Source organism: Rissa tridactyla, chromosome Z, assembly GCF_028500815.1.
Source record: "Rissa tridactyla isolate bRisTri1 chromosome Z, bRisTri1.patW.cur.20221130, whole genome shotgun sequence".
Classification (NCBI taxonomy): Eukaryota; Metazoa; Chordata; class Aves; order Charadriiformes; family Laridae; genus Rissa; species Rissa tridactyla.
In genome coordinates, this window is record NC_071497.1 from 38,255,688 (window position 1) to 38,265,955 (window position 10,268).

Here is a 10,268-nt window from a genome sequence, read left to right on the forward strand (position 1 = left end):
TTTGGACACCATTGGCCAGTCTTCATAAATACTTCAGGGTAAAGAAAACTGTACTTTTTATGTTTGTTTATTCCAGCCCCTCTTGCAGTGAAATCTCTTTGCCTAGGAAAAAGATTATATACCAGCATTTAAGTGCTCTTTATACATTTGTTCCCAGTGGCCATGAAAAAGATGTGTACATTTCTTAGCCCATTAATTCTACGTGATCATTTCACTAAACTGATACTTACTGTCCATTTTAAAGGTCTTTTCAGTAAGATTAATAGCAACATAATAAACGTATAAATATTTGGATATTCTGTTGTTTACTAAACAGAATACAAAGCATTTGCTTTTTTCTTGGGGTCCTTCTTTGCACTATCCAGCCTTAATTTATGGCCTGAGGATTAATATAACATAAACAATCATTTATTTCAGAAGAAACGTGATCATTACTAAGCTGTCACATTGGTTAAAGAAGAACCTCTGCTTTCTTTATCTCAGACAGGTTGAGGTAATTGCCTTAGGCTGCAGGCAGGAGAATGGAAAGCAGATGAAGCGTGTTGAAGATTAACCATACAAAGGAACTGCCTAAACAAAGAAAGGGCTAAATTAGGAGGAGGAAGGAAAGTCTCTCAGCCTAGGCATACTGGAAAAGAAACTGCATGTAGGTACTCACTACTTTGTATCTTCACAAAAAAATGAGGAAGAAAGTCAGCAGTAATTCCTGTGGACTGTCTTACGACTATGAAAGCAAACTGGGCTTGTAGGCACTTTCTGATAACAAGGGAAATGCAACAGCCCATGAATGACATGGGTCATTAACTCAAATGCTGATAATGAGGAACACTGTTTAAAGGTGAAGCTCTTCAGCTCTTCTACATCTTGGTCTCACACTGGAGACCAGAAGAGTCTATGTAATGACGTTAGAGAGTCAGATTAATTCTGCACGAATCTCTTTAGCCACATTGCCCCTGTATATCCCAAATGCACTAATGACTTTTGCCTCCTGTACTTTATATGGCATTCATCTTAAACAACTAAAGAATCAAAGTTTTAAAAAATTTAAATATTGGCACTACTCACCCTTTCTACCTTTGTAATGAGTAAATAAGGAGTGATTTACATGATTTTTCTTAACCATCTGTCTTAGAAATAGATGAACTGCCCTCTGGAGAGGCTTTCTTCCTACTGACTCTAAAAGAAGACTATAGTGAATAGTACAGGCTTCAATGCCTGACCCTGAAGCACCTAACTGAGGAGAGAAGACATCCCAGTATGCAAGATGGGAGTTCACTTTCTGCTAGAGAAAAGTGTCTCTTAGACATTACTGTTCCAGTAGAGTGGCACTGTCATTGCAACAGTGTGTTTCTGGTTGGCAATCTTAATATTAATAATCACAGGGTTTTTTTATTACTGTTTTTCCCATTAAAAAAATCCCTAATGCATTGGTTGACGTTCACTTGCCTGATACCAAGTCTAACTGAAACTATTGTCAGTATTGACAATACCTCAGAACAGTGTCTAGCACAAAGTGTCCACCAGCAGACCCAAGGAGACATCTTTGGAAATCCTAATGGTGGAGACAAACCTTTGGAAGGATGCCAGTGTATTTCCTTGCTCTCTAATAAAGGGCACTGCATGCCAGAGACATGCAGTTATGTTCTTTAAACTTGATAATTCTTATGGGTCCAATCCTTCCCTTTCAGTCACTAGCTACAGGATAGATGTTTATTTTTAAAACCTTTACTTTTAAAATCTTTACTTAATCCACATTAAAGAACTTGTGTTCAATTGTTTTTAAAGAAAAATTATTCCTGGTTTTACATAGCTTCTTGATGAAATGCTAATTAATATAGGAAAGCTCGATCACACCTATGTTAAGAAGGAAAAATATGAATGCAACAGTACTCCTACTGAAGCCCTGTGAAAGCCATAGGAGTGTGTCCGTAGACTTTAATTGTCTTTGCATCAGGCCATCATTAAGCATTTGCCCAGACATGCTATTATAGACCCTTGATTTCCGACTTTATCTCTGTTTCAATGACTTCTATGATAAAACTGGTCTGGACTTACCTGTCTTGAGGCTTTAGTTTTTGGACAAATGGAAATAGGATTTAGGCTACCTGTCTAACTGAGCTATCATCTGGAAGAATTTTTAAAAGTCTTGCCACAGAAGAGGCACATATCAAAGTGATATAACCTAGAGATTTTCAGTGATCCTTATGATACAATATTCTGCTGAGACAGTGAGTAATCTGAGATGAGCACTGGTCTATCCAGAGTGAATGACAAATCTGTTGTCTGTTCATAACAATAGGATCAGAAGCGTGTACCTGGATTCCCCTGGGGAGAGGCTCGTTGGATAATGTTACACCACTAAATAGCTGATACGTCAATGAAAAGTTTTCTGCACTCAGGCCTTGTATTAGTATAAGTTTTCCTTGGGATTGTTTGAAAACATAATTTGGAAGCATCTGTGATCAATGCTTCAACACAAGGTTTACCATCTTCATATAAAAGTTGCATTACCTGAATAATCTCTTTTTATACACTGGGTAATTCTGTCAAAGAATCTAACAGCTTTTTCCTCTTTTCTTGCTGAAGACATATTCCTGACTTCTATTGAGAAAAGGACTAAGGCAAATCTGAGCAATCAGCTGAATTTTTATTAGATTAATGCAGTAGTCTGCTTCATGAGTTCTTCAGAGTGCAAAGACCTCACACATTTAAGCAAATGAATGAACTCATAAGTCTTGCAATCTAGTAGCAATACATTTTTTATGATTTATAAACATTTGTTTTGACTGTTCAACAACAACAAAGCTGTACTCAGCACATATCCACTGTTAGTAGCATCAGGAAAGTCTGTGATTTATCTGTCAGGGGTGGTTTTGTCACTTTGGAGTACAAGTGCTCATTTGTTTGTTTAGTAAATGTCATTAAGTGTTAATATTAAATGTTAATATTAAATGCTCAAAATAAAATTTTGCTTTCATTTCCAAAGACATCCTTTACCCATTGACATGCCTTTTCAGTCTCACAGTGATCTTCATTTGCTTGTTCTCTTTCAGACCACACTAAACTGTAACCTTATTTCTTTTTGGCAGGGAAAAAAAAATCTTAAGCATCTGTGGAATATCACATAAATGTTAAAGTGAATCTATTTATAATATCCAAAATGTATTGGGTGCCTGAAATTCCTCTTTTGTTAAGTTCATGCCAAAATAAGCAGTTCTCCAGGCGTTCGTCTATATCTCACTGGCATATACCAGTTGTAGAACTGTTCTGCGGCCTGCTTTTTTCTAGTTCTCCACCTTTATGAGGCTACTCTTTCTTGCTACAGTGACGTTTTAAAAAGTAAAATCTATTTCTATTATACATTTTCCTTCTGTGTACCTTTATTACTGTTTGAGATTAACCACCAAAGATGACATGGTTTTGATTTTGCTTTGAGGATGCAAGGTATCTATTGAATCTCTATTTTGCCAGGGGCATTCAAAGTGCCCTAGCAGATGAGTGCATGTGCGCTTCTGACTCTTGGATATGGAGATAACTGTTTGAACAGCTACAGCCAGCTCCATTGTGTTCATAGCAAACTCTGTGAAGTTCCTTTCAGCTACATGTCACTTCCAGTTTATGTTATTTGACATTTTAACAATAATAGGTGGCACTAAGCTCTTTTAAAAATTCTTGCTCAATCAGAAGCTGATACCCAAACCTGGCTGCACATAATTTTTTTAATATGATGAATTTTTCAGTAAGTGTGAAATAGTTTTCATGGGCACATTCAGGCATTTTTTGGACATTCAGATACTTTATTTTACACTGTATATTTGGTACTATTATTTACCTATGTGGAAAAAAGATAAGGAACTAGACAAATCTGCCATATGAAGAAGACACAAATGAGTGGTGCTCAGTAATTTGCTTACAGAAAATAATACCGTTCAGTTTCATACCATTGTCAACTCTAATTTCAGCTCGCTCACTCTTTCCAAAGGCTAGGAGTACTTGCTTTAACAGAGAAGCTGGCCTAGCTGTTCTGCAATAACTCCCCCATGTGGGCATTCCACTTTACCCTATATTTATCATTTCATTTTCAAAACAGTAAAGCCTCAAATATTAGTCTTTCTTTCAAGTATAGTTGCTGCACATACAAATTTTTCTGGCACACTTACGATGTATGGAAATCTTATCTTGGTTATTCACCCTGTGTCAATAAAATCCAGAGCATGTCATCTATGCTAATCTAAGACTCAGCATAGACAGATTGTTTTGATTTCCTATGGGTTAGGAAGGATGGCTCCAGTTGCATGAGAATGAACTGAATTGTCCTGACTGGTAAAAGAAGGCTAAACAGTAATCTTTTCCTCTGATTTAGTTGGTTGAGTTTGACTCCTTTGGAATCTCATGTTGACCTGCCCAGCTTCACCTCAGTTTGTTTACTGAAGTTGGACACAGCCTGTTTGCTGTCAACGGCTCTGAGCATGTCTAATCAGCCTAGTCATTGGAAGCACTGGTTAGAGCTGACAGCTATCCCATGCTAATGCTGTCAGCATTACTCATACCCATGCAGATGAACTGGTAGTGCAAATTATTTGGAATGCACATACGACTTGGAAGCTTTGGAGGATTAGACCCTCCAAAACTCTGTCTGTTCAGTACAGCTATGAAACTTCATATCAAAACCTTAATGTAATTAATTAATAATTTCTAAGCAGCTCAATCACACTAATTCTCATTCTCATTCTGCTTCTTATCCAGAGATAAATATGGTCATCTAATTATCTGATGGGCTTTGTGATAATAAATAAACACTAATTTTTGTCTTCACTTTAGCACAGACTAAAATCTAAGTCTCTTAATTGACAGATTACCAAAGCGTGAAAGATTATGTCACCTTTCTGCTGCCAGTAGGTTGTATCACACAAACATCCCACACAGGCTTTTATGTGGGCACTAAATATAATCTGGCATGAAGAGATCCTCCAGTTCACCTCCCTCTTTGAGCTGGCTGATTGAACAATGGGCTAGAGGTAGAGAGAAGGGAGGTCACTTTCAGGCTGAGTAAACATAGGAGTTTCTCACCCAGAAATCTCCTCAGTGGCAGCTATTTGACCTATAAGGAACTTGTCCTTTTTCAAGTCAAGAAGAAAATTGTGAAATGGCTCTTCTTGGATGTTTTCTTTTTCCTTCAACGTATTTCATCTGGGACCTAAGATACCAAAATACCACAATAAAGGCCATTTCCAACCTCTTTTCAGATGGAGCAGTCCCAGAAAGTCCTGGCATCTCTCTAGGCGATTTTTTTTAGTGCAATTCTAGACCATATATAAATGTCAGTCATGGCTTTTGTGCAGTGGAAAACAAAGGAACAACACCCCACCACCCACCCTGCCCCTTCACTTCTCTAACAGCATTTGATTTCTCTCATCGTCCAGACTCATTCCTTAGATTTCCTCTTGGATGTGTCTATATTATCCATGAAATATGCAGGTTTTCCACCAACATTTGTATATCTGCATATATGTACGTATATATTGCTATCTATCATTACGTAATTTGCCTAGCAAAACTTTCTATGTATAGCTTTCCTAAATGTACAGCTTCTCTTAAATAAAATTGATCCTTCATAGGTACTTGTTCAAAGTGAACTGAATCTTTTTTCAGAAATGTTCAAAGTGGAATCTTTTTAATTCTTAAGGTTTTATTAATTTGGTAAATCCGGGGTAAGCATTTTTCATATTTTTGAGAGTAACAACTCTCATGCAACACATACCAACACTTGAATTTTCTGGTACGCTCATGAAAATATTCTCTGAATGCTAGGGCCAGCATTCAGTTTGGGTGTTCAATGATGTAAAAAAATCTGACTAATGTAACATAATCTAGGGATAATAAAGTGAACAAATTCTTAGTCTCCTAATTAGCAGATGCATAGAACAGCTCTCCTTTCATCTGAGCTGGATATGTGTTGTCAGAGTTACAGCCCTTCATACCATCTACTCCACACTGAGCTATGGTGTCAGTGCCTACCATCATGCTGTGGATAGCACCAACATGCATCAGAATAACCATCACACTTACAGTGTTAACTTCTGTAACATAAATGATTTTGAGAAATGCTTCATCTTTGACAAGAGGCATTTTTAACAAACGGAACTTGTAGGGAACTCACAGGGGAAGAACTGATCTTTCTGAAGGGATTCTTCTGACTAAATGGAAATGTCTACATTGAAGATGTCTAAAGCTATCAAGGTCAGAGCTCCCCTTTGTATAGGGCCTCATTGGTCATGATTCCTCTTATATTCAAGCAGACACTAAAGTAGTACTGATAGTCATGATTTGTTTTCCCTTGACTGATGTGTGACTTAGAATCATAGAATCATAGAATGGTTCGGGTTGGAAGGGACCTTAAAGATCATCAAGTTCCAACCCCCCTGCCATGGGCAGGGACACCTCCCACTAGAACAGGCTACTCAAAGCCTCATCCAGTCTGGTCTTGAACCCTTCCATAGATACCTTATATACTAAGGTACGGATACCATAGATATCGATACCATAGATATTGGTATCTATGAAATGTTCATAGATACCAATACAGAAAATGTTTACAATTAGGTGAGACAATATCTAGCATATGCTTCTCCAGATAAATCTCATGGGACCAATCCACAGTCCACCAACATCCATGTGAGGCTGTTTGTTGACTTCTCTGGGTTAGAGATCATTCCTTTCTTAATGAAAGATATACTGTAATAAAGAATAATTGTTGAATTTCTTGACCTCAGCTGTCAGAACTTTCTCAGAATAGTGGCACGGCTATGGCAATACATTAGGGATGTAAACAAAAGCATTTTCTCACATTACTCATTGAATGTACGTTTGGGTATTGTCTATTTTCCTTTCAACCCTTGATTTAGTAAGAGAAAACCAACTAAATAAATCTTTTTTTATTTAGCAACGGAAAACACTATTTTAACATATGGAAACCTTGGAAAAAATCCAAGAAAGGAAAAGGTTTGACTGAAGTTTAAGGTATGTACAGACTACGTCTCCAAAGTCTGTGCTGGACAGGGATGTGCCATTCTGACTTCTCAAAAAATACGTACCAACCCATGTCAAAAACATTGCATAAACATTATCCTTATTGCTCTTGGGTCACACAGAGAACACAAGGTCAAGGTTTCCATGGACAGCACAGATGTTCTGTATCCCCACGAGAGACCTCAGAACCTGGCATGGCCAGAACTTTATGTAGAGTTCAAGAAAATGCATGCCAGTACCAGACAAAAGAAAAAAAAAAAAAGGTCCTTCTGTTCCAAAACAGCCCAAATTTTGATTTGGTCAAGTGTTATTGCCATAAAGTGAGTTACTGAGGTTTTCCACACATTTCAAATTGTACCAACTGTGAGAAACATTACAAACTTCCAGACTATTGGCGGAATATGATCAAAGTAGGCGAGATCACACGTCTAGCTGCTGTTTCAGCATTTAATTACCAAAATATCTTGAACTGGATCTGGAGAAGTGTGAGAAGGTTGTTTATACAGAAATAAAGTCATGTTCCATCTTGACACTGCTACATCCTTCTGGGACCTGGAGGTTATATCGTAATGGAGGATCTTCTCTTGTTGCCTACAGAATTGTTTTGTGCTCCAGGGATGACGTTGCACAATACTGCTTGTAAGAGATCCCTAAGGCCTTTACAATGAAATACAATGTCTGCTGGGGAAAAAACCCTGTTTTTTCTTGATAACCGAAGATCATATGTGATACAATAGCTATTAACCATAAATTTTCCATGACAGAAATGATAGAATTTATCAATTGTGTTTCCAGATTGTTATACCAAATACGTAGCAACAAAATTCTGTCTCTTTATGAATAGTTATCACTTTTTTCTGAATGTCAAAGATCAAATTTTCAGCTGCCTGATTAGGAATTTTTAAGTATGCGCTCCAATTTTAGTAAAAAATCATGGAAGCTGCATAGAAGTTCTTTTCATCACGAAACATGTTTTTATTAGACAATGTTGCTGCACAGTTGAGAGAATATTTATGTGTAATGATGTGACAAACATGTCACATATTGGCTACAAATATAGACTAATAAATCATAAGATGTCTTAGTTGCGGGATCAGTAAAACTGCAGAATCTTAATGTGAAAAATGAAAATTTCATACATCAAAAAGAGCTAATAGTAGAAAAAAAAGCACTAGAAAATGTACTTTCCAAGAATAGCCTTTCATTGCTTAGCATACATATGTAGCTTCTAAACAAAACCAAGTTCAGTATTTCAGAGTAGCATGCTTTGTCTGCTCTCCTGTTTTTTCAGATAAACAGGGCCTCCAAAAGTGATATGTGAGATGAGTCTCTCTGCTGGAAATCTTTTGACTTTCACTGAAAAAATTCAGACTTCTGGATACAAAGTCAACATTCAAAAAACAGAACAACAACAACAACAAACCATCAAAAATCTGAATTTTCAAAAAAATCCTAACTTTTGCACCATCATAGCCAAAATTAAGTCCTTTTATGTTTTCTACTCATTATGGAGAATTAAGCACTGCAGTCACAATTAGGCAAACAGTTTTTCATTATTTTTCAGCCTAATTTCTTTTTCTGGACCATGAAACAACAGAATGATTTAATACTTCCTTAAGTATCCAGTAATGGTACGATCTTACAAATTCTAGTACTATTTAACCATAATCAGAATAAACAGCAATAAAGACAAATTACACTGTCAAAGAAATAGTGTAATTTTTTTCTGCAAAGCTGACAGTGACTGAATTTTAAAATAGTTTTTACAAGTTCTTAAGAAAAACACAAGCTGAAAGGAAGTAAACTGCAAATAATAACAAGCATTGCCCCTTTTGACTAAGGCAGCTGAATTAAAACTCAGTGTCTTCTGGATTATTCTGGGTAGGAGGAAAAATAGTGATTAGTATCTTAGACACAAATCTGTTTGAATGCAAGAATGCACAGATTCATATTACCTGAGCACAGGAGGTGTTAAGAATCCCAATTTCTCCACTTGACTTTCCAAACGTCTCTCAGGCATCGGGGAGCCCAAGGGGTAAAAATGACAGCTGTATCGAGACCAATGGCAAAATCCAGAGCTGACTCCAGTGGGACTGGGATTTCACCTGAAGAAAAAGAGCCAGAGTGGTGCTGATACATTAACATCTTGACAATTTGAATGGCTCAGAGTAATTCCCTTCCTTATTCAAAAGACAATGAAGCATACTTCGTAAAAAATACATTAAAAGGAGGTAACAGATGGCCATTATCTCCCTAATAATGTTTAATTATTCATGCAATATGCTATTGGCATTATGTTAGTCACAGGAACGAAAGCCATGGTTTAAACAAGCAAGTCAGAGCTTGGAGTGTCTCCACTTCTGTCTACACAGCCTGAGAAAAATTACATGACCGCACTGTTGCAGGTAATGTGTTCAGCCCTTTCTGCAAAACATGCCTAACCAGAACTTGGCAGCTGTCTGTCCAGGTTCTGTTCCCTTCTGTGAACAACAGTCGACTACTCAAGTCAGTAATGTCATTTTCAAGGAATCTGACAGGAAGTTTTAGCTTCTCCACTGGACAGAGATCCACTGGGGAATGCACTGAATAGCATTCATTAGCTTATTATCTTTTCCAAGTTGGTCGCTTTCTGTGTGGCGAGAAGAGAGAATGAAGCTTACAGTTTAATATTTTTTTGCCCTGTGAATTTATATTAGAAACGCTGGAGAGCACTAAGAGCCCCCATATAACACTTCTTGACATCCTGTTTGAATTTCTGTAGGTATTATTCTCTGTGAAACATGAACCTCCTAGGACAGTTAGGGACTTTCTGGTCTCATACCAGTAATGCCTCCAGCTGAGGCACAGGAAATGCAAATTGCTCTTCAAATTAAATCATGGGAAACCTTGATTCCTTGCTTGTCTCAAGCAAAGTTAATGGGAAACAGACGCACACTCCTGTCAAAACATTAAGATGTGTATTTATCTACTGCTGGCTTATCTTTTGGCGTCTGGGTTAAAATGATAATGTTCACTTTTTTTTTTCCAATTAGTATTGCATTTGGTTAGAAGGCTTTTGCAAAATACTAATGAAAATAAATTACCAATTTGTATTGAGACTGATAACTCTGATAGTTACTGGCAAAGTTAAACCACTAATTTAATCAAAAATGAAATTTGTGTCCTCTGGGAAAAACAGCAGCAAAAGTACCATTCACTATCAAAATTGATAGAAAAGGATGAAACACATAATCATCTGA

General features: G+C 37.0%; 1 long non-coding RNA gene across 1 annotated transcript in view; it reads right to left on the reverse strand.

Annotated features, from left to right (window-relative positions):
* LOC128902962 (uncharacterized) overlaps nt 1–9,581 on the reverse strand; it is a 35,078-nt gene extending 25,497 nt beyond the window's left edge. Inside the window, exon 1 of the long non-coding RNA XR_008463923.1 lies at nt 8,985–9,581. This is a non-coding gene — a long non-coding RNA (uncharacterized LOC128902962). The remainder of the gene's footprint in view (nt 1–8,984) is intronic.
* Nucleotides 9,582–10,268: the final 687 nt, after the last annotated feature.